At 41.6% G+C, this 20,755-nt stretch overlaps 1 protein-coding gene and 1 pseudogene across 8 annotated transcripts in view; both read left to right on the top strand.

The window, feature by feature from the left end:
• The window catches only part of RALY (RALY heterogeneous nuclear ribonucleoprotein), a 390,500-nt gene that overhangs the window by 91,340 nt on the left and 278,405 nt on the right, over positions 1–20,755 (top strand). Inside the window, exon 3 of one of the 8 annotated variants that reach the window (XM_061631640.1) lies at positions 17,299–17,378. The exons of the other annotated variants lie outside the window; for them this stretch is intronic. The gene's annotated coding sequence lies outside the window, so the exon portion shown is untranslated. The remainder of the gene's footprint in view (positions 1–17,298; positions 17,379–20,755) is intronic. 8 annotated transcript variants of the gene reach the window in all.
• Positions 12,391–12,509, top strand: LOC133388265 (5S ribosomal RNA; annotated as a pseudogene).

Raw genomic sequence — 20,755 nt, 5'->3', positions numbered from 1 at the left:
TTGCAGTTGCTAGCAGTGGACTTGATACCCTTTACTCATAGATGGTTTGCTGAACCTTGAGCTGAACCTTGAAGACCCCCTCTGCAGGCATGGAATACCAGAAGTAGAGCCCCATCCATATATCACAAATCAATACTGGGTTGATCTTCCTATTTTCCCAACTTCATGAACTGAAGTGCAGCGGAGGTTGAATGGTCATCTTATGGATAGGATGAGTGCATATATTTCCTTGCCATTCCATTAAAAATTAGCAGGTGGAGCTCACATGTGTCATGGAGTTCCTCTACTTTGGATGTTTTTTGATGCCCACCAGGCAGTAAATATTTCATATATGGACAGTGAGATTGAACATCCCCCATAGCTCTAAGCGGAAGCAGCTCGTCAGGTGCATAGCACTGGTCTCCCTGCCACCTCTCCCCTCCCCCTCTTGTTCTCAATAAGCAATAGTGAACCACCTGCTCTGACCCTAAGGTAGTGGCTCTGTCCCACCCAGTCAGCCAATTCTGGCCCTAAGAGTTAACACCCCAGCAACACTCCCATTATCGTTTTGCCTGAAGTATCCGAGAAGCCCAGAGGATTCTCAGTTTGCACATCCTGCCTCTTCCAAATGAAGAATCCCGAGAGTCCTTGTGTGTTATCATATCCAAAATACATGTTCACACAATCTTCTTGTACATTTCTATGCTCAATAACAGGAGCATTGCCAAAACCTGCCCACATGGCCTAAGCCACAGATATTTTGTTCAGAACTCTGAATTTCACACAGCTGAAGCCCAGTCTGCGAGGCTGTGAAGTTTTGTGTGTGCATGTTTGTGTGTATGCACATTCTTTTTCTGCAAGGAGGAACACAAAACCCCTAGACGTCAAAGTAGCTGGGTTTTTTTATCACATATTGTTTTCGGAAGTGTGAATTAGGTAAATTCTCATTAAAATGCAAACTGAACTGGATTTTTTTTCATGGTCCCTACCTAGCAATGCCCCTGACTCAAGGGGCTTTGCCCCATTTTGAGACCCTAGACTGTGGCTGGAACAATGACAGGTCTCTCCCCAGTACAACCTTGGTTATGAAACTATAGCAGTGTATGGTCAGTCTGTTTTTCCTGCTTTTTTTTCTATCTTGTGAAAATCAGCACTGCAACAGACAGCTGTCTGTTTAGAGGGGTATATTTGACTCCTATGCAATCCACTGCTGGGTTGTGGATAAACACAGTTCTAGGTGGCCTATGGAGAAGGAGTTGCAGCAGAAAGGTAGTTGGTCCTCTGTGGGTTAAGCAAGTAGAGGGATATCTCAATAGCAGAGTACATGCTCTGGATGCAAAAGGTCCCAGGTTGAGTTCTTGGTATCTCCAGTTTAAAGGATCAGGTAAACGTCTGCCTGAGACTCTGGAAAGCCACTGGACAAAGCAGGACAAGGTTCAGAAAAGGGCAACCAAAATGATCAAGAGGCTGAAGTACCTTCCCTATAAGGAAAGGTTACAACATTTGAAGGATTATAGTTCAGAGAAAAGGTAAGAGGGACATAATACAAGATTGTGCCCGGTATGGAAAAAGTGGTTAGGGATAAAAAAATTATTCCTCTCTCATAATACTAGAACCTGGGGGCCATCCAATGAAGATGAATGTTGGAAGTTTCAGGACAGACAAAATAAATTACTTTTTCACACACAGCATATAGCTAAACTATGGCATACACTCCCAGAAGAGGTAGTGATGGCCACCAACTTGGATGGCTTTAAAAGTGGATGAGGCAAATTAATGATGTTTAGGGCGATCAGTGGCTACTAGGCATGATGTTTATGTTTTACCTCCCGTGATGGTGGCAGTATGATTCTGAATACCAGCTGCTGGGGACCACAAGCAGGGAGAATGCTGTTGTGATCAGATCCTGCTTGCAGGCTTCCCACAGACATCTGGTTGGCCACTGTGATAATCGGTTGCTGCACTAAATGGGCCTTTGGCCTGATGCAGCAGGGCTCTTCTCGGCATCTTTTTATGCACTCATGTAGAGTGTGCAATACTGGGCTAGATAGACAAATAGTATCTGACCTGGTATAAGGCAGCTTCCTACTTTCCCTTCCTCTTGCCATTTCTCTCCTCCAAACTGCCCACCCCCAAAGCGCCTCTGCCTGAACAGAAGTGGTTGTTGTTATTATTTATGAAATTTATATCCTTCCCTTCCTCCTAGTAGGAGCCCAGTGCGTCTGGCATTTTGTTACACACATTTGTATGTAACACATCTTTCCACTCAAATTGGGTGAATTAGTAGTATTAGAATCAGGCAGATAGCATCACAGAGTAGTATGTTAACACACCTGAGGATCTCTCTAAACACCAACGAGGACGTTCACATACTAGGTTGTATGTGTTGGGGGGGGTAATTGGGGAATTAAGGCTCATTCAGGGGTAATTAACCCCTTCCCCATGCATACCAGACTATGAGTTTAAAAAGTTTTAGAAGCATTATCTTTTATGTTCACCGCCCAGAGAGCTATCGCTAGTCGGGCGGTATATAAATTTAATAAATAATAAAATAATAATAATAATAATTATCTTAAAGGAATAGGAGCAAAAAAAGATTGCTCCAAATCTCAAGTGTATCCAAATGTGCAAGTATTTTCTAACTTTCTTGTTATGGAAATCCAACCCCCAATATAGTCTTCTTTAAAAAAAAAAAAAGCTTTAGTAGGTGAATACTGTATGCCATAATGCGGATAAGAGGAGCACATTCTTCTTGGCCAAAAGGTCATTCCAATTTGCAAGGCTGAGCTCTATCGTACTTTGCTTCCCTTCTCCCACTGTGAGTCACCTGGGGAGCTTGCTCAGTATTTTCTCTCTGAAGTTTATGAATGAGAAAAATGGCAAATAGTGTAACTTTGATTTCAGTTCTGCTTGAAGTTCAGAATTTGTTCTCAAAGCCACAAGCTGTTGTATTTTTATCCAAGCTAAAGCTTTTTTCTTTCAAACTACGTTTTGTTCAGTGATCTGCACTAAAGATTAAAGTGTATTGGGTAAAACTTCTTTGGGTCAATTTTGGGAGGTTTGTCTGATATCAGTAAAGAAAAAGCAGGACATAACCAACTTGAGCATCATCAGGCAATCAAAGGCAAACTAATACTAGCTGCAGCATCCACCTGCCAGATAACTGGTCAGTCCTTTGCTGACTGGGAAATGGTCTATTGAGTCATTCTACCAGTAGTGATACAATGCCACTTTTTATAAGTAATCTAGCCACAGTATTGCCATGAAGAATCTTATAACAAGACACAAAATGTAGTCCATGAAACAGACTTGGCAGACTGAGATGGGAACTGATACTCTACCATGCCTGGGTGACATTTTTTATTAATAGGGGTGGGAGATTTTGGGGGACACTGCTATTTATACAGCCAGCATGAATTTTTCACATTCCGCAATATTAAATTGAAAATATCCCCATGCCATTCTCATGCTTCCCATAAGCTCATTTCAAAACAAAACCTTACAAAACCTGTAGTCCTGAAATCAGAAACACTTGCTTAACCACCGTATAAATTTTCATGGCAATGCAAAAAAAATCAGAGAGAATCAAGAGTTCAAAGTGTAAAAAGAGAGAGAGAAAACCCAGACTCCTTTTGGACTTTTTTCTGTCAGAGTTCTCATAATGAGTACCTGTAATCCTGTTACTGATCTTGCCCCATGCTCTGACCTTCATCTTCTACAGTTTAAATGTTTTAAAAAATGCCTGGCTGATTTTTAATTAATTTAAGAAATTTAGCACTGAACTGAATGATAATGTCGGGCATGCTCAGTAAGAACCAACTGTCAGTGTTCTAAAAACCAGACTCATAGCTGAGGAATTGCCTGATCAGGGGGCCACACCCACACCAGACCTTTATTTCACTTGAGACAGTCATGGCTTCCACAAAAGAATCCTGGGAAGTGACGTTTGTGAAGGGTGCTGAGAGTTGCTAGGAGATCACCTGTTCCCCTCACAGACTTTCAATCACAGTGGTTAATGTATAAAACTGAATCTAAGATCAGAAAAATGAGAAACAAAGAAACCAAACTGACAGATTCACCCATCTCAAGTGAGGATATTCCCTAAAACTAGCTGTATTAACACATTAATATTCAGAATAGGTGCTGATGATAGCTATGCCAGTGCAGTGCTACAATATTCTGCCTGTATTTCTGAGATGCTATTCAGTATAAGAGTTGCATAGATAATGCCAATGTCTTAATTCTTAGCATGCCCATTCCTTTCTGTTAGGTAGTATTATGTATAAGCCTGTCTCATATTACTTTTTGGAACACATCAGTGATGTGCAAGTAAGAAAGAAAATAGCATTGTAAAAACCTGGAAACAGACCTTATACATACAAATGCTCATAGTCATTTTTTCCTACATGTGAGCACTTATAATCGCAGCAGCACATTTTCCAACCTGCAGACTCCTAGGATTCACCACAGGTGTACATGTGCATTGCCTCATTTACTTTTCAAAGGTGACATTAAATACTTGAAAGGTAGGGATGGATCTGTCAATTTTGGTTCTCTCAGTTTTTCATTTTTCCAATCTTCAGTGCTCTACTTTGCTGCAGGAATTTGCCATTTTTTAAAAAAAATCCTCAGGAAAATTTGTTAGCATTTTAGTGTGAATTTCTCCTGATAAACACATTTTTGTAGGCAGTTTTGACTAATGTGCACATTTTTGCGCGTTCCTCTAATATAGGCATTTTTGTAAACACTGGATGGAGACATGCATTGCAAAACTTGCAGAAGTGCAAATTTGGAAGAATGGCTGTGTTTCAGTTCTCACACTCATACTGCTTTGGAAAGTGTAAATTGTATCCATTCGGCTTTAAACGTACTATGAATCAAAATTATCTCCCATTCCTACTTATTTATTTATTTATTTATTGCATTTGTATACCACCCCATAGCCGAAGCTCTCTGGGCAGTTTACAACAATTAAAAACATTAAAAACAAATATACAAATTTAAAAACACATTTTTAAAAAGCAATTTAAAACCTGCTTGAGGGGAAGCAAAACAGGGTGAAATAGTTCTGCTGTCAGCCTCCATGCATTCAGCTTTATGTATGCAAGTACGGAGCCTATCATACATGTATAGTGTTCTTTCTGTGCGATTGGGAACCCACCTGTATACAAGTGCACATTGTGTAGGATCTGTGCTCACATTAACTGAATGTGTGAGGTCGGCTGCAAAGATGGTGCATATATTTACTGTGGTAACCCACCTGAGCTTTATGGACAAAGGGTGGGATATACATTTCATAAATAAACTTGAAGTGCTTCTCCATGTGATTGTGGACCGGATCATCACTGATTTAAATTACTTGCACAAGTGAAGAATGAAAGTGACAACATACACTTTGTGTGAATTTGAAGCCATGCTTCTTTATGTAAGGCTTGAACCTGGTATAGATTCACACAGGAGCAGAAGACACATAAATATAACACTGTGTACGAACTGTCTCTACAGGGTGATGTGGCTGTTAATGTTTACTCTGTTGTGCCATGATTGTAGGCAATCAAGAACTAGGAAAAGGCTGATGTTTCACACTTTGTTACACAAAGCTTTTGGATTAGCAGACAGTTGACACTGTACCTGTCATGAAAAAGCATTTCCAAAATTACAGTAATGGCTTTAGTGTCCTTTCTTCTCTGCTTCGACATGCTGTCCTCTGGCGGGGTTATTATAGGTCGATATTATATATGGATTGAGCTAGAGTATCAATCACTATCAGAGCATCCTGTGTACTACCGTGTTGGGCTTTGCTTGTGACAGGCAACAATTCAGAGCATTTTTCACAAATGATGGCAAGGATGCTTTTTAGTCTGGAAAACGTTACTTGTGATCATTGTTCATGTGGGATAGAAAGTGGGTCATTTTTAAACATGCAAAACCGATTTAAACTTAACCCATGAAGCAGCCTAAATGTTTAAGGTGGATTACCATTGCATCTTACACCTCAATTTGAAGTTCTCATTATACTGAATATTCTCTTTACAAATTGATCTTTCTTTGAAAATGTAAAAGGGGCATTGCTATTAGGGATGTGGAAGAAATTTAATTCAGTTTGCATGTAAAGCCAAATCTATCAAGTCCGCATTTTCCGAAACAATATGAGAACTGAAAGATCCTGCAATATTCACACTTTTCCAGTGCAGTTTCAGAGCGGTCAATGCATCATTAGGGGAGTGAGTGGTTCCAGCTGCCCTGAAAGAGCCAATGATCCAACTTCTCCTGAAAAAGCCCACCCTGGACCCATTGGTTTCTGACAAGTACCATCTGGTTGCAAATACCCCCTTCTTAGAGAAGTTGATTGAGAGGGTTGTGGCACAACAATTGCAAGTACTCTTGGATAAAACAAATTATCTTGACCCATTCCAATCTGGGTTCAGGCCTGGTTATGGGACTGAATCACCCTTAGTCGCCCTGATGAATGACCTTTATAGGGAGGACAGGGGGAATGCAACCCTGTCGATCTCTCAGTGGCTTTTGATACCATTAACCATGGTATCCTTCTGGGCCGACTTGGTGAGATGGGTATTGGAGGAACTGTTTTATCTCCAGGATGATTTTCAGAGAGTAATATTGGGTGATTGTCTTTCAATCCCCTGGCAGCTGTGTTGTGGGGTGTCACAGGGTACTATCTTGTCCCCCATGCTGTTTAACATGCATGAAGCCCTTGGGAGCAGTCATCAGGAAATTTGGAGTGAGGTGCCAGCAGTACACTGATGATGCCCAGCTCTATTTCTCTGTAACATCTGAACCAGGAGAAGCCGTGCAATCCCTGGACTGCTGCCTGGACTTGGTGGTGGGCTGGATGAGGGCCAATAAACTGAGTCTGAATCCTAGCAAGACAGAGATGCTGTGGGTTGGTGGTTCCCAAGTCTGAATAATTGGTCAGTTGCCTGCTTTGGATGGGGTCATACTCCCTCTGAAAGAGCAGGTCCATAGTCTGGGGGTGCTCCTCGATTCATCTTTGTTGCTAGAGGCCCAGGTGACCTCAGTGGCTAGGAGTGCCTTTTACCAGCTTTGTCTAGTAAGACAGCTGTGGCCGTTTCTGGACCGGGATAGCCTGACCACTGTTGTCCATGTACTGGTAACCTCCAGGTTGGATTACTGTAATGCGCTCTATGTGGGGCTGCCTTTGAGGTTGGTCCGGAAGCTGCAGCTGGTGCAATATGCAATGGCAAGACTGCTCACTGGGGCAGCGTATCACCAACATGAATTCCCTCCCCTTAAATATTAGACAGGCACCATCTCTGTTATCTTTTCGGCGTCTACTAAAGACTTTCGTTTTTCAACAAGCCTTTTAAGTAAAGACCTTATCCCAGTCTGGATCTGTGTTGGAAATGCTTTTTAATATGTTTTTAAACCCTTTCTTTTCTTTTCTTTTTAAGATTTAAAAAAACGTTTATGATGTTTTAAAGTGTTTTAAATGCTTTTGTTTGCTGCCCTGGACTCCTACTGGGAGGAAGGGTGGGATATAAATCAAATAATAAATAAACAAACAAGCAAGTAATACATTATATTAGGAGAAATTGCTTGCAAAAATGTGCACATTAGTCAAAACTGCATACAAAAATGTGTTTATTAGGAGTAATATGCACTAAAATGCTGAAGAATTTTTATGAGGATTTTTTTTTTAAAAAAATGACAAATTCCTGCAGAATTGTGGAGAACCGAATTTAAGATTGGAAAAATGAGAAACGGAGAGAACCAAAACTGGCAGATTAATGGCTATGAATAAATGAAAGACGTTCAGTGGAAGACTTAATATCACTTCTCAAGTTACTTTTCCCAACACGGGAAACAATAATGTGTGCAGTGGCCCTAATTCTGCAGCTCCTTGTCCATATTCCCAGGGTTTTCATCTATCCAATAGACTGTGAAAAGAAATTTCATCAATGGACCTACTCCAAGTCACTCTACAACCTGATTGGGGGTGACCATTTTTTTTTAATAATAATAATAATAATAAAATAATAAAATTTTATTTCTAGGCCGCCTATCTGGCCGAATTAACGGCCACTCTAGGCGGCGTACATAGACTAAAATATAACATAGAGTAAAATATAACATATAATACTAAACAAAACCCCAGTAGTCTATAGACATCCCAAGCAGCAGGTTCACGCACACATACACACACACGGTCTCTGGCCCCTTCAGCAGTTGCTGCTTTTGTAGCTGGAGAGAGACAGGGCCCCACCCTTCCAGGCCAGGTGGAAATCAGCCAGAAATGCAGGGAGCAGGTCTTGCAGAAACATTTTTATCATTATTTATTTATTTATTACATTTATATCCTGCCCTTCCTCCCAAAGGAGGCCAGGGTGGCCAGCAAAACCAATACAACAATGAAGCATTCTAAAAATTTGCTGGGGCAAGACTTCCCTTTTCTAACTGAGATTTGTTTAACTTGTTACCCACTCTTCAGTGTCAGGTCTCAGGATGGAATACATTCATTCAATAAAACACTGTTCTTCAACCCTGGTCCCCCAAACGCCACTGGACCACGATTCCCACCATCCCCAGACAGCATGGTCAGTGGTCAGGGATGATGGGAGCTACAGTTCACCGTAAAGAGGGCCTTCTCAGTCATGGCACCACAGTCCTTTTGAGAGTGTCCAGAGCTCAGGAGCAGAGCACATGCTTTGCATGCAAGAGCTCCTAGGTTCAGTTCCTGACTTCTCTGATAGAACTGGGAAAGTGTCCTGGCTGAAAACCTAGGGACCCACTGGTAGTCAGTGTAGATCACAGCTCACCAACAAGGTACATGTGGTGCAATGGCACTCCTGAAGTCTTCTCCTGGTGTCCACAAAACCTCTAAACCTCCCTCTCCCACTGTCCACTTGGTCATTAGGTGGTGAATGTGGTTACCTTTATTGAAAAGTACTAGAGCTGAAGAAGGATGTTGGAAGAGTGACACACTTACACATTTCTTTCTACCCTATGTACTTTTCAAGGCTCATATTAATTTTACAAAAATGTGCAGATGGGGTGGTTCTGATGGCTCTCAAATCAATGTGCCTACAGGCCTAAAAAGGCTGGCAAACCCTGACAATACTGAGCTAGACAAACTGTTGGCCTGACTCAGTTCACATCTGCACCACACATTTAAAGCAGTATAATATCACTTTAAACAGTCATGGCTCCTCCCAACAAATCCTGGGAACTGCAGCTTGTTAAGGATACTGAGAATTCTTAGGAGACCCTCTTTCAGAGCTTTCTTACAGAGCTACAATTCTCAGAGTGGTTTCACAATTAATTTCTCTTACCTGGGAACGCTGGAATTGTAAATTTGTATTAAATTTATTTATTAAATTTATTTATTATATCCCATCCTTCCTTCCAAAGGAACCCAAGGTAGCAAACACAAGCGATTTAGGATGGGGGACAAATTTTATTCAGTTCACACTTAAAGCTAAATCCATCAAATCTGCACTTTCTGAAACAGTATGAGAGCCAAAACAAGAATGCATTATATCAGGAGAGAGTGCTTGACAAAATGTGTACATTAGTCACAACTGCATACAAAAATATATTAGGAGAAATTTGCACTAAAATGTCATGAGGATTAAAAAAAAAATCAATAACAATTAAAACATCTAAAAACAATTTCAGTACAGAAAATGACTGGGAAAGATTTATACTGGTTGAAAGAAGGTCTTCAGAAGGTGCTGAAGTGACCAAAGAGATGGCAGCTATCTAATATTTTATGGGGGGGATCCAAACCAGAACTTGGACAAGTTACTTTTTTGAACTACAACTCCCATCAGCCCAATCCAGTGGCCATGCTGGCTGGGGCTGATGGGAGTTGTAGTTCAAAAAAGTAACTTGTCCAAGTTCTGATCCAAACAGTAGATGCCCCTTATGATACAAATGCAGCAGTGAGTTGTAGGCCAGCTTATCACATAATAACTCCTTCAAGTCTCTTAGTGAGAAGATTGTGAAGAATTTCACCAGGAATCTTGCAGATCAGAGAGAGGCATATCATATAAAGTTGCAATGTAAAGAAGGGAGCAGCAGGTGGCCAGTAATGTAAAACTTCTGCAATTAAGGCTAAAATCCTCTGTGTACTTTCTTGGGAGTAAGTACTATTGAACTCAGCAAGATGTACTTCCCTGATTAAACATGCATAGGGATGGACTGTAAGTGGTCAGTGATCAGCAGGGCAAGGAAAACACAGACACATTTAAAGAATGGCAGTTTGTTTTAAGAACAGAAGCAATTTCAGAATAGTGTCGTCTGAAAAATGCAGTGAATAAGGCAGGGTAAGTGCCCAACAAAAGCCTCATTTGGAAGAGCCCCCAAAAGTCTGCTCACTCAAGACTTTCCCCGACTGAGGATGCAGTTTCCTTGATCACAATCACAATTACTTAAGTGAGCCTGAAAAAAACAGCTTGTATTGTAGCATGATGCTTGAAGAGTTAAATATTAGAACTTTATATTATGTGCTAGATTCCACTGTTTGGACTTTCCTTTACTCTGCTTTTCAGTTTCAGCGTTTCAGTTTCAGTTGCATTTTCTACCCAACCAGCAATAAAGAAGCATGTTTGCTTGCCTGCAGTAAGAAGTAAGAGTTTGTTTATTCTGCAGTTATTGTGATTAGGGCAGGAGTGGGTGCTTATTGCTAAACAGTGAAATAAAGAGCTAACTTAAAGTCATCTAAAAAACTATCTACCCCAAGTTATTCTTTACTCTTTTAAATTGCTAGCTATATTCACAATCATAGTAGTGATTTTTTCTTCTTTTTCTTGAGGACTTGATGGCAAAGTAATGAAAATAACCCTAAACAAATAGAAACGCTGCTGTGCACTCTACAGTTAGATGGCTGGCTGACCACCCAGGCTGTAACTCAGGCTTAATTTCTGATTTTCCCCATGTGTGCAGCTCAGCATGAGGTCTGTTCAGGGTTTCTGGGCAGAAAAATCAACCCAGCAACCAGTAAATTCCAATTGCTTTCCACCATTAGCTTCCAATCACTTACTTTAGTGATGGAATCTTCCCACCACCAATCCACTGCCGATCCACCCTGTGCCCACCCAGCCCTGCACCATGGAAAATGAGGAAGTAGGAGAGAAGTTCCCCAGTCTGAATGATACAGTGTAGGCTGTGGAAACAGCCTCCCCAGACCACCAGACCGCAGAGGATGAAGAAGAACAGGAGATGCCACCCGATGGGGCAAGCAACAGGCTGCAGGCTGGGATGGCCTCCACTGAATCGTTCGGCCTATTGACCCCTCCTCATCTGCCTCCTCCTTTTCTGCAATGTGCAGCTGGGTGGACATGGGGCGGATTGGTGGTGGCAGGTGGATTCCATCCCTAGTTTAGTTAGGCCTTTATATAGCAACCAGTTAAAATGTTTTCCCTTGATTGTACAACAGGAAGGAAGATGTGAAGGTCAGAAACAAGACTAGAAGGAGGGACCCTCAAAGAGGAGTAAGCTCCTTTTGGCATCTCCTTGTTCACTGTATCTTTAACATCCTTTTCTGTTATGAAACAAAAAATATGCCAGTCCTTTAATTCCTGATGTTCATACTAAATTTTCTGTTAATGTGACCTTTACATAGCCCATTATGTATGTCGCTGCATGGTGGAGGAGTGAGGGGGAAGGTCACTGCCTTCCCCTGGCATCGCCCTCTCCACTAGTGAGTTGGGGGGGATTGGCTGGTGCTATGTGCCTCCCCCCCCAAAAAAAAACACATGCCCCACCTAGAAATATTGCTTCCCCACCTAACAAGGAAGGCTGGCTACAGGGTTGAGATGCAACCTGTCCTCAGACTCATAATCTAAAAAGACACGGCAAATGAGGGGAAAGGAATGGGAGGGAGGAGGTAAAAGCAAGCTCACACACAAATTCTTAAAGTTACAGTTTTTAAACTACAGCCGATGTCATTTTCAGTTCTGGCTGTCTTACTCTTGCTAAAGAGCAGCCCCTCCCCAAAAACACTCTCCCCCCCCAGATCAGAATCAGGAGAAGAACTGGTAACAACATCCAGGCCAGAGCATCCAGGCCAGGACAGAGCATCTCCTTTCCTCGATAACTGACTTGACGGCAGTGAAAATCATTACAGGAGGAGGCTTGATGGAAATAACCTTCTCCCTTGCCAATTGGGATTCCTGTTGAAGAGAACAAACTGTCATATATTCAAGACACATGGAATATGCCTGTAAGGGTGGCTGCAATAATGTGAGGAGACATGAGAACCTGCTCAGTCCTGAGAGAACAGATTGCAGTCTAATCTATTCCTTACCCATACAGAGACGGCTTGAAATGGCTGCAGGGAATGTTTTCCCCCATTCCTTTCAGCCATAACGCATACAGCTAGTTACCACATTGTTCTTATTTGAGCTTGGAATAGATTTAGATATAGATGCCTACAGCCATACTACCCTGAACACGCCCAATCTCGTCTGATCTCGGAAGCTAAGCAAGGTCAGCCCTGGTTAGTACTTGGATGGGAGACCCCCTGGGAATGCCAGGTGCCATAGGCTTAGAGGAAGGCAATGGTAAACATCTCTGAATACCTCTTATCATGAAAACCCTATGAATATATATACAAAAAAGAAAGATCCATCGGGTCATCATTAGTCGTATTTGACTTGAAGGCATAAAACAACAATAAATATAGATGTAGATACAGATCAGTGGTGTACAGAAATGAATACTCTGGTAAGACTGGGGGTTGAAAGAATAAAGAAACTTAAGGTTTATTACTCCTGAGAATGAAAGCCATTTTGAAGACAGGCAAACATGTGGCCATTATGGAGTCAAGAGGCAAATGAGAGAGGAGAAACAAATGGAAATTTGGCTCCTGCTGGGAGGAAGGGCGGGATATAAACCAAATAATAAATAAATAAATAAATTTTACTTATGTACAGAAGGCTTGTATCTACCCTCTCTATTCTCTCTCCAGACAAACAAGACCTTATAAGAGTTCAGGAACACATTCCAGCTGGGCAAAACATTATTGGTACAAAGTAGGGCCAGTAAGGGGTACAGCCTGGGGAGTGTTCCAAGGACCAGATAGGCCTGGAGTGCCACATTTGGCCCCCAAGCCTGAGGTTCCCCACCCCTGACATAGACTGTCTTCATGCTTCTGGCTAGTGCTGGCATGAGGCAGCCAAAAAAGCATAGGGACCATCTCTACACATTATCACTGAACACTAAAGTCAGGATCATTCAGACAATGGCATTCCCAATCTCTATGTATGGATGTAAAAATTGGACAGTTAAAAAAGCAGATAAGAGAAAAATCAACTCATTTGAAATGTGGTGTTGGAGGAGAGCTTTGCGCATAACATGGACTGCGAAAAAGACCAATAATTGGGTGTTAGAACAAATCAAACCAGAACTGTCACTAGAAGGTAAAATGATGAAACTGAGCTTATCATACTTTGGACACATCAGGAGAAGACATGATTCACTGGAAAAGACAATAATGCTGGGAAAAACAGAAGGGAGTAGAAAAAGAGGAAGGCCAAACAAGAGATGGATTGATTCCATAAAGGAAGCCACAGCCCTGAACTTACAAGATCTGAACAGGGTTGTTCATGTCAAATGCTCTTGGAGGTCACTGATTCATAGGGTCGCCATAAGTCTTAAAATTGTTTTCAAATTTTTAAAAAGTTTTAAATTGTTTTTTAAAAAATTAAATTGTTTTTTTTAATTGTTTTTTGTGTTTTAAAATTTGTATATTTGTTTTTAATGTTTTTAATTGCTGTAAACCACCCACAGACCTTCGGCTATGGGGCAGTATATAATTGTAATAAATAAATAAATAAATAAATAAATAAATAAATAAATAAAAATTGACTTGAAGCTACATAACAACAACAACAAAACTACACATTATGGCAGAACAAGCCATCAAAGGGAGCAAGGGCAGGACAAGGAGTCTCCAGATGGCAAGATGCTTGGAACCTCTTGCACAGGTAGAACCAGCAAAAATCCCAAGAGAAACAAAAGAGGGCCGTAGCTCAGAGGTGGAGCATGTGCTTTTGCATGCAGAAGGTCCCAGTAGCAATCCACAGCATCTCCAAATAGGGATAGGAGAAAACCCTGCCTGAAATCCTGGAGAGCCATGACCAGTCAGTGCAGACAATGCTGAGCTAGATGACTCAGTTTCCTAATGTGAGGTAGTCCGATGATAATGGGCAGAGAGGAACAAATATTTGTTTGTTTTGCCAAACATAGATCCTGTCTTGTGGCCAATGGCCCCCAGGACAGGGACGTAATTGAGAAGAGGAGGTTGGTCTTGAAATACAAGACTCTGACTTTATATGTGTTCCTGCTCTACATACCTTTTCATCATCCCTATAACAAAAAGGACAATGGAGTAGCCAGTTCCTTGGTGCAGCTGCTGTTTTCCTGACACCTGCTGGCAAAGGGCCTGTGATATTCAAGGGGCCTGTGATAGGGGCTTGCTAACTAAAACATAACAGGTGCTCCTTGGAAAAGGGAACAGGCCAAATTCCATTTGTGATGCTCCGGGCCCCATCTGAAGAGCCTTGCAGAGGTTTTATTTGGTTTATTCTCTCTCTTTGGAATCAGCACCGTGTGACTGCGAAAGGAGTGATTGAAATGCAAATTCTGAATGCACATTTTAGGGTATGCCTGATTGACTTGCCAGGACATTTTTGAGGATTCACCTTAAACCAGGAGTTTGTGCCACATGTCCAAACTCTGTGATCCATACTGTTTGCAACTGATGGTCCTGGGTCCATTTATACTGTAGATGGGGACAATTGCAAAGCCAGTGGAGTCTGTAGCCTGGGAAGACTGATGCCAGCACTAGCTTCTCTATCGCAACAGCTTCCCCCCTCTTACTGGTGTATTGTATCTGATTCTGTTGTTAGCTGTTATTGCCAATCCAGGAGCTGGGAAAGCAACAGAACAGATAAACACTTGTTTTTGTTTTGTTTTGTTTTTGCCAAGCCAGAATGTTTTCTAGGAATACAAGTAAAACATAAACATATGTGAAACAGTCTTGTGCTTTGGAACCTCTTCCCAAATTTTGTAGCAGTATGGAAGCTTTTCTATTTTAGAGTCTGAGCGTCCTCCCACCTCACCAAATCACTGCTTTTAGTGTTTTCATTTGCTGTCCTGGGCTCCTTCTGGGAGTAAGGGTGGGATATAGATTTAATAAATAAATAACTGCTTATCTGGCACTTTAAAAGATAGTAATGGCAAACACCATCAAAGCTATGGGGTTGTCTCAAACGCTGCTTGTGTTGCTTGCACACTAGAACTTGCCCCTTCTCTCCTCTACTCTGCAGACCCCCACACTAGGGATGGGATCCATTGGCCAGTGCTGGTTCAAAAGCATTCCATCTACCTAACAGGCTTTTACTAATGCGTTTTTTTCTTCCACAAAATATAGATATTAATATTGATATTTTGAAAGGAAATATCAATAAATATCTATAAAATTATTGTTCTTAATATCAATATTTTAAAGGCAGGGTTTTTTAAACAAATCCATTTTTGAAACTATCAGTGGGAAATTGCTTCAGAAAAATCCGATCCACAGCTCTACAGAATAAGCAAATTAATGGAAACTTCAGTACCAAATCTGAATGGGGAGGAAATCTAGCACATCTCTACCCCACACACCTTCAAAAACTGCTCCAGAAGATTGAGGGACTCTCCAAGCAGATTTTGGTGGTGTGCAGGGAGACGAAAGGGAAAGTCCTCTTGTGCAAGCCAAAATCTATTTGTGCAGCGTTGGATGCAACCCACTCTCTTCCACTATTTTATTCACATTCTGGTTTTTAAATAAAATAAAAGTATACTTAATTTAGATCTTTGAAGGCAGCTTATACTCATCTCCAGTGCTGGGGTGCAAATCTGGTCTGATGCCCTTTTTGGAAATGGAGCAATCAAGTGTCTCTCCCCTTGCAGAAAGAATTATTCCCATCCATTATGCGGAGATGGACTATCACACTGCTGGCACTGGTTCCGGGTAGCCTAGGGCAGTCACTGACACATCACCCAAAAAAGAGGACAAAAGAGGACAGAGGGCAGCATTCAGCTAACTCGTCCTGTCTGCTCAAAGCTTATGCTAGCACAACGGGACCTATCCTCTCTCCTGCACTCCATATGTCCCGCATCCTCCCTAAATCTGCTTGGGGTGGACCCCTAGAACAGATTTTGAGGGTGTGCAGGGGGAGGAGAGGGGGAAATCGCATTGCACTTGCATTAATGGGACCCTGACTTAGCGCTATCTTGGATACAACCTAGATATTTACATATGCTCATTTGTATGTATAAATTTAGAAAAATTATACTTTATTTAAAGTATGTCTATACAATTCTTCTCACTTTAGCAGGCAATTCTGTGAACAGTGACTTGTGTGTCCCCTCAACTTGCTGTATATGTGCTAACTGTTGATGAGCAACTTCAAGGCCCCTTGCTCTCCATTCTTAGGGTTCTTTAAACTAGACTTGGGCTGGACAGTCCTTCATATAGAGGACCCCTTTAAATAGCAGGCTGTCTTTTGTAAAGTAGAAGACAGGATCATCATAAAGTAACCTAAGAGCTAGGAGTAAACCCTGGGGGCTTTTGAATCATTTGGAAATTTCCCAGCACAAGGATAGGGAATTCTACAGATGGTTCTACTCTCTGTTGTGATATTGCAGGCTCTGGATGACTTAGAATGACTGGTGAGTTTTTTGTGGGTGTATTCTGCAGCATGTCATTGACACATAGAGCATTACTGGTGGATTTATACTGGACCATCTGCTTTATTAGTTGTTCTGCGATGCTTCCCCAATGTTATCACATTATTGCCATCTGGAGGGGCACTAGTGTACTGTAGCACTACAAAAGTGGGACAAAAAAACCCTCCCAAAACTTTGGTATAAAAAGTTACAGGATTTCAGCAGGAAGTTATGGGATGCACACTGACTAGAAATGAAGCAGTATGACCACCCCAAACAGTATTGAAAGTGGGGTTGAGGATAACTGCCCCAATACCATCATGAACACAAATAATCATGAATACACAATAAAAAATACACCTGGAGGAGCCCTTCAGCAGTCTGTGCTTTCCCCCTATCCCACCTTCAGCGCCTTCAGTTGCAATCTAGATTAGCTTTGCTTTCAAAGGACAAGCAGGCTATGGAATTCAAACTTTCCTCCCTGGATTTAGAGAGGCCTACTACAATATAGTTGGAAAAGTCCTTATCTAATGAGCCTGTGAAGTATTAAAGCATTTAATAAGCATGGCAGATGACCAAATATAGGAAAAATCAGCTTTCCTATTGCATGGTGTCTTACAGATCACTCAGAAGCCAGAAAGCATAAGTGTGGTGCGCAAGCTGTGCTCCAAAGTGAAAGGCAGAACGGCAAGACAGATATTGTAAGTGGCTAAGCTAATAGCAGTCAGTAGTAGCTAAACTGAGTAAGTAAGCACTATCATACATATTGGGTTTGATGAGTTTTCCTTTGAAACAGAGTTGACATTCACTGTTAATCCTGAACACTCCCAGAAACATGGTGTTAGCCTGTGTGAGAACATACAAATGGAGTTAACTCAGACGGAAGATAGGCTGCTTTTTTATATCACCGATTCAATGCTTCTGCCGTTTCCCATCAGCCACAGCTGATAAACAGCTCAGCTCTATTAAAACAAACCAAATCCTGCAATTAGCAGAAATGAAATCAGGCAGTCAAATTTGGAGAAATTTACATAACTTGCACAATTTCTTCAAATTGGAACAGCCTATGCAAGATTTGGCCTGCAGTGATAATAATAATAATAATAATAATAATAAATTTAATTTCTTCGTCGCCTATCTGGCCGATGGCCACTCTAGGCGACTTACGAATTTGTTAGAATACAATTGATAAAATATAATAATACAATATAAAAACAATACATCTGCAGCAACAATATTAAAACTGGGCAGGAGGCATTACAGTTATAACAATTAACCCTCCCCGGATACCCCGAAGGCCTGCTGAAAGAGCCAGGTCTTTAAGGCTTTCCGAAACACATTTAGGGAAGAGGCGTGCCGGCGATCTTGTGGGAGGGAGTTCCAAAGAGTGGGGGCCGCCACTGAGAATGCCCTCTCTCTAGTACCCGCCAATCTGGCTGTTTTTGTTGGCGGGATTGAGAGAAGGCCCTGTGTGGCCGATCTTGTCGGGCGGCATAAGAAGAAAAGTACAGCATGGTGTATTGGGGAAGGGGAAAGACATAGTCATGTAAGAATAGGAGGCAGGTGCTGTGGTCTATGGGAAGGAACAGAGAGATTCTTGTACAGATTATCTAAACTCTGTACAGAGATTAGATAAATTCATGGGGAACAGAGCTACCAATAGCTACTAGCCACAATAGCTATATTCTACCTTCACTGTCAGGGGCAATATGCTTCTGCATGCCAGTTGCCGAGAATCACAAGAGATTTTCACATAGGGTGCTTTCAGATCAGCAACTGCCCACCTAGAAACTGATGTGGTGCATTATTATGAGAAGATTCACTTCAAAAAGTGAATGTTTGAATCAGCCCAAAGAGATCAGTTGTTAAGTAACCAGGCTGTCTGCCAATTGCTATTTACCAGGAGAGCACTGGTCTCTCTCGATCAGGAGTAGCCAATGTGGTGCCCTCCAGATGTTGTTGGACTACAATTCCCATCAGCTTTACTTAATGTGATAAATGGTCAGGGATGATGGGAGTTGTAGTCCAGCAACATCTGGAGGGCACCATGTTGGCTTCCCCTGCCCTAAATATTTCATCCAGAATCTCCCGCTCCCTCTCACACTCTGTCACTCCTCACTTTCATGCACATTCTTCCATCTTATCCCTGGGGCTAAAAATAAATAAAAGCCATTGGCTTTGGGTGAGCCAAGGCAAGGAGGAAGTCCTTTTGCATTGAAAGGGGGAATCTGATTCCCTTTGGTGCAGCTGGTGAGAGTCTGTCAATCACAAAGGCAGCATGTGTGAGAAGCTTTCACTCACACTCACTGGAATGTCTTTGGCTAAATAAATAAATTGGCACAGTCTTTATCTTCATGCCGTACATTCTTCTTGCCGGCTTGTGTGCTTGGTGCCCAGAGCTGTATTTTTATTCCCTTCCCCCATCAGTCTCTCTCCAAATTTGGCAGCCTTTGTATAGACATATATTTGCCTACAGCACTGGCGTAACATCATGGATTGTGTGTGGCATTGCATTTACAGAAAGACCATAGCTCAATGATAGAACATTTGCTTTGCATGCTGTGTGACTTAGGAGATTCAATCACGGCTCATGCACATCATGTCAAATTCTAGCCTATGCATCAGCCTTCATTGGATGCCTCAATCCCGGTTCAATTTGCTCAGTGGAACAAGGAGCAAACCATGACCAATGAAAAGCCACAAAATCCAAAACTGAAACAAATATACTGGTTTATTTATATACTGCTTTATTAATGGTGTTATAGAACTGAGAGATAATAACCATAGTTGAAAGTAACTTAAATAGTAACTTAAAACAGTACATCACATTGCTTTAAGTTACCTTAAGCTTCTTTGCGTTCAGATATTATCTTTGTTTTATTATCTCTCAGTTCTATATATTATACAGCCACGAGAGTGGCTGTATACTATAGCCACCATGGATTTTTCGCATTCCACAATGTTAAATTGAAAATACCCCCATGCCATTCTGATGCTTCCCATAAGCTCATTTCAAAACAAAACCTTTCAAAAGTCCTGAAATCAGAAACGCTTGCTTAACAACCCTCTAGGTTTTCATGGTGATACACAAAACAGAGAGAACTGAGAGTTCAAAGTGTAAAAAGAGAAGAGAGAGAGAAAAAACCAGACCCATTTTGGACTTTTTTCTGTCAGAGTTCTCATAATCTGTTGAAATTCATTAAAAATCAGCCATGTTCACAGAGTACCTGTAATCCTATTACTGACCTTGCCCCATACTCTGACCTTCATCTTCTGCAGTTTAAAAGTTACAAAAATACCTGGCTGATTTTTATTTAATTTAAGAAATTTAGCATTGAAGTCCATATAAGGTCAGGCATGCTCAGTAAGAACCAACTGTCAGTGTTCTAAAAGCCAAAGTCGCAGCTGCTGGGCTTGCCTAATCAAGGGGCCACACCCACACCAGACTCTAATTTCACTTTAGACCGTCATGGGTTCCCCCATAGAATCTCCATCTTGAAACTGAGTCCACAAGCTGACTTCAAGACTACTGCTTTGTGTGGCCAGTCTTGCCTGATGAAGAGTTCTGGAGAATGTGGAAGCTTGCCACAATTTTGTCACACTGTCATTAGTCCTAAAAAGGAACAACTGTGGACTTTTTTTTCTTATAGAGCAACACAGCTATCTTTGCTTTTTATATACCTGGATTTGTCACTGAGCACGGTGTAAACTGGATATGGAAACTCCTGAATGCCTCCTGTGGGGTTTTGTGTATCACATATGGATTCTGTTAATGCATCTATATATGACACACAAATCCCAGCAAACACAGGTTCTACTGGGGATGGGTGAATCAGTCTATGTTGCCTGTTCAGCTCACCACATGGAGTGGAGCTGCTTTGCTAGCTTCCTCATAGGTGGGTCATTGTTGCTTCCCTCTAGAAGGGATAGGTGGAGGGGCAAGGTGGCAAAGAGTTGGTGCAGTGCGAATGCACTGGTGGAGCTAATCTGGCACTCCTGGTGGTGAATTTGTCCACATGTTCCCCCCTCCACCTATTTCCACATACTGTATAAGGCTTATTACTTCTGGTGATCTGGA

The sequence above is a fragment of the Rhineura floridana genome, chromosome 6, assembly GCF_030035675.1.
Source record: "Rhineura floridana isolate rRhiFlo1 chromosome 6, rRhiFlo1.hap2, whole genome shotgun sequence".
NCBI lineage: Eukaryota > Metazoa > Chordata > Lepidosauria > Squamata > Rhineuridae > Rhineura > Rhineura floridana.
Note: the sequence above shows the minus strand (reverse complement) of the source record. Positions and strands in the feature narration are given on the sequence as shown.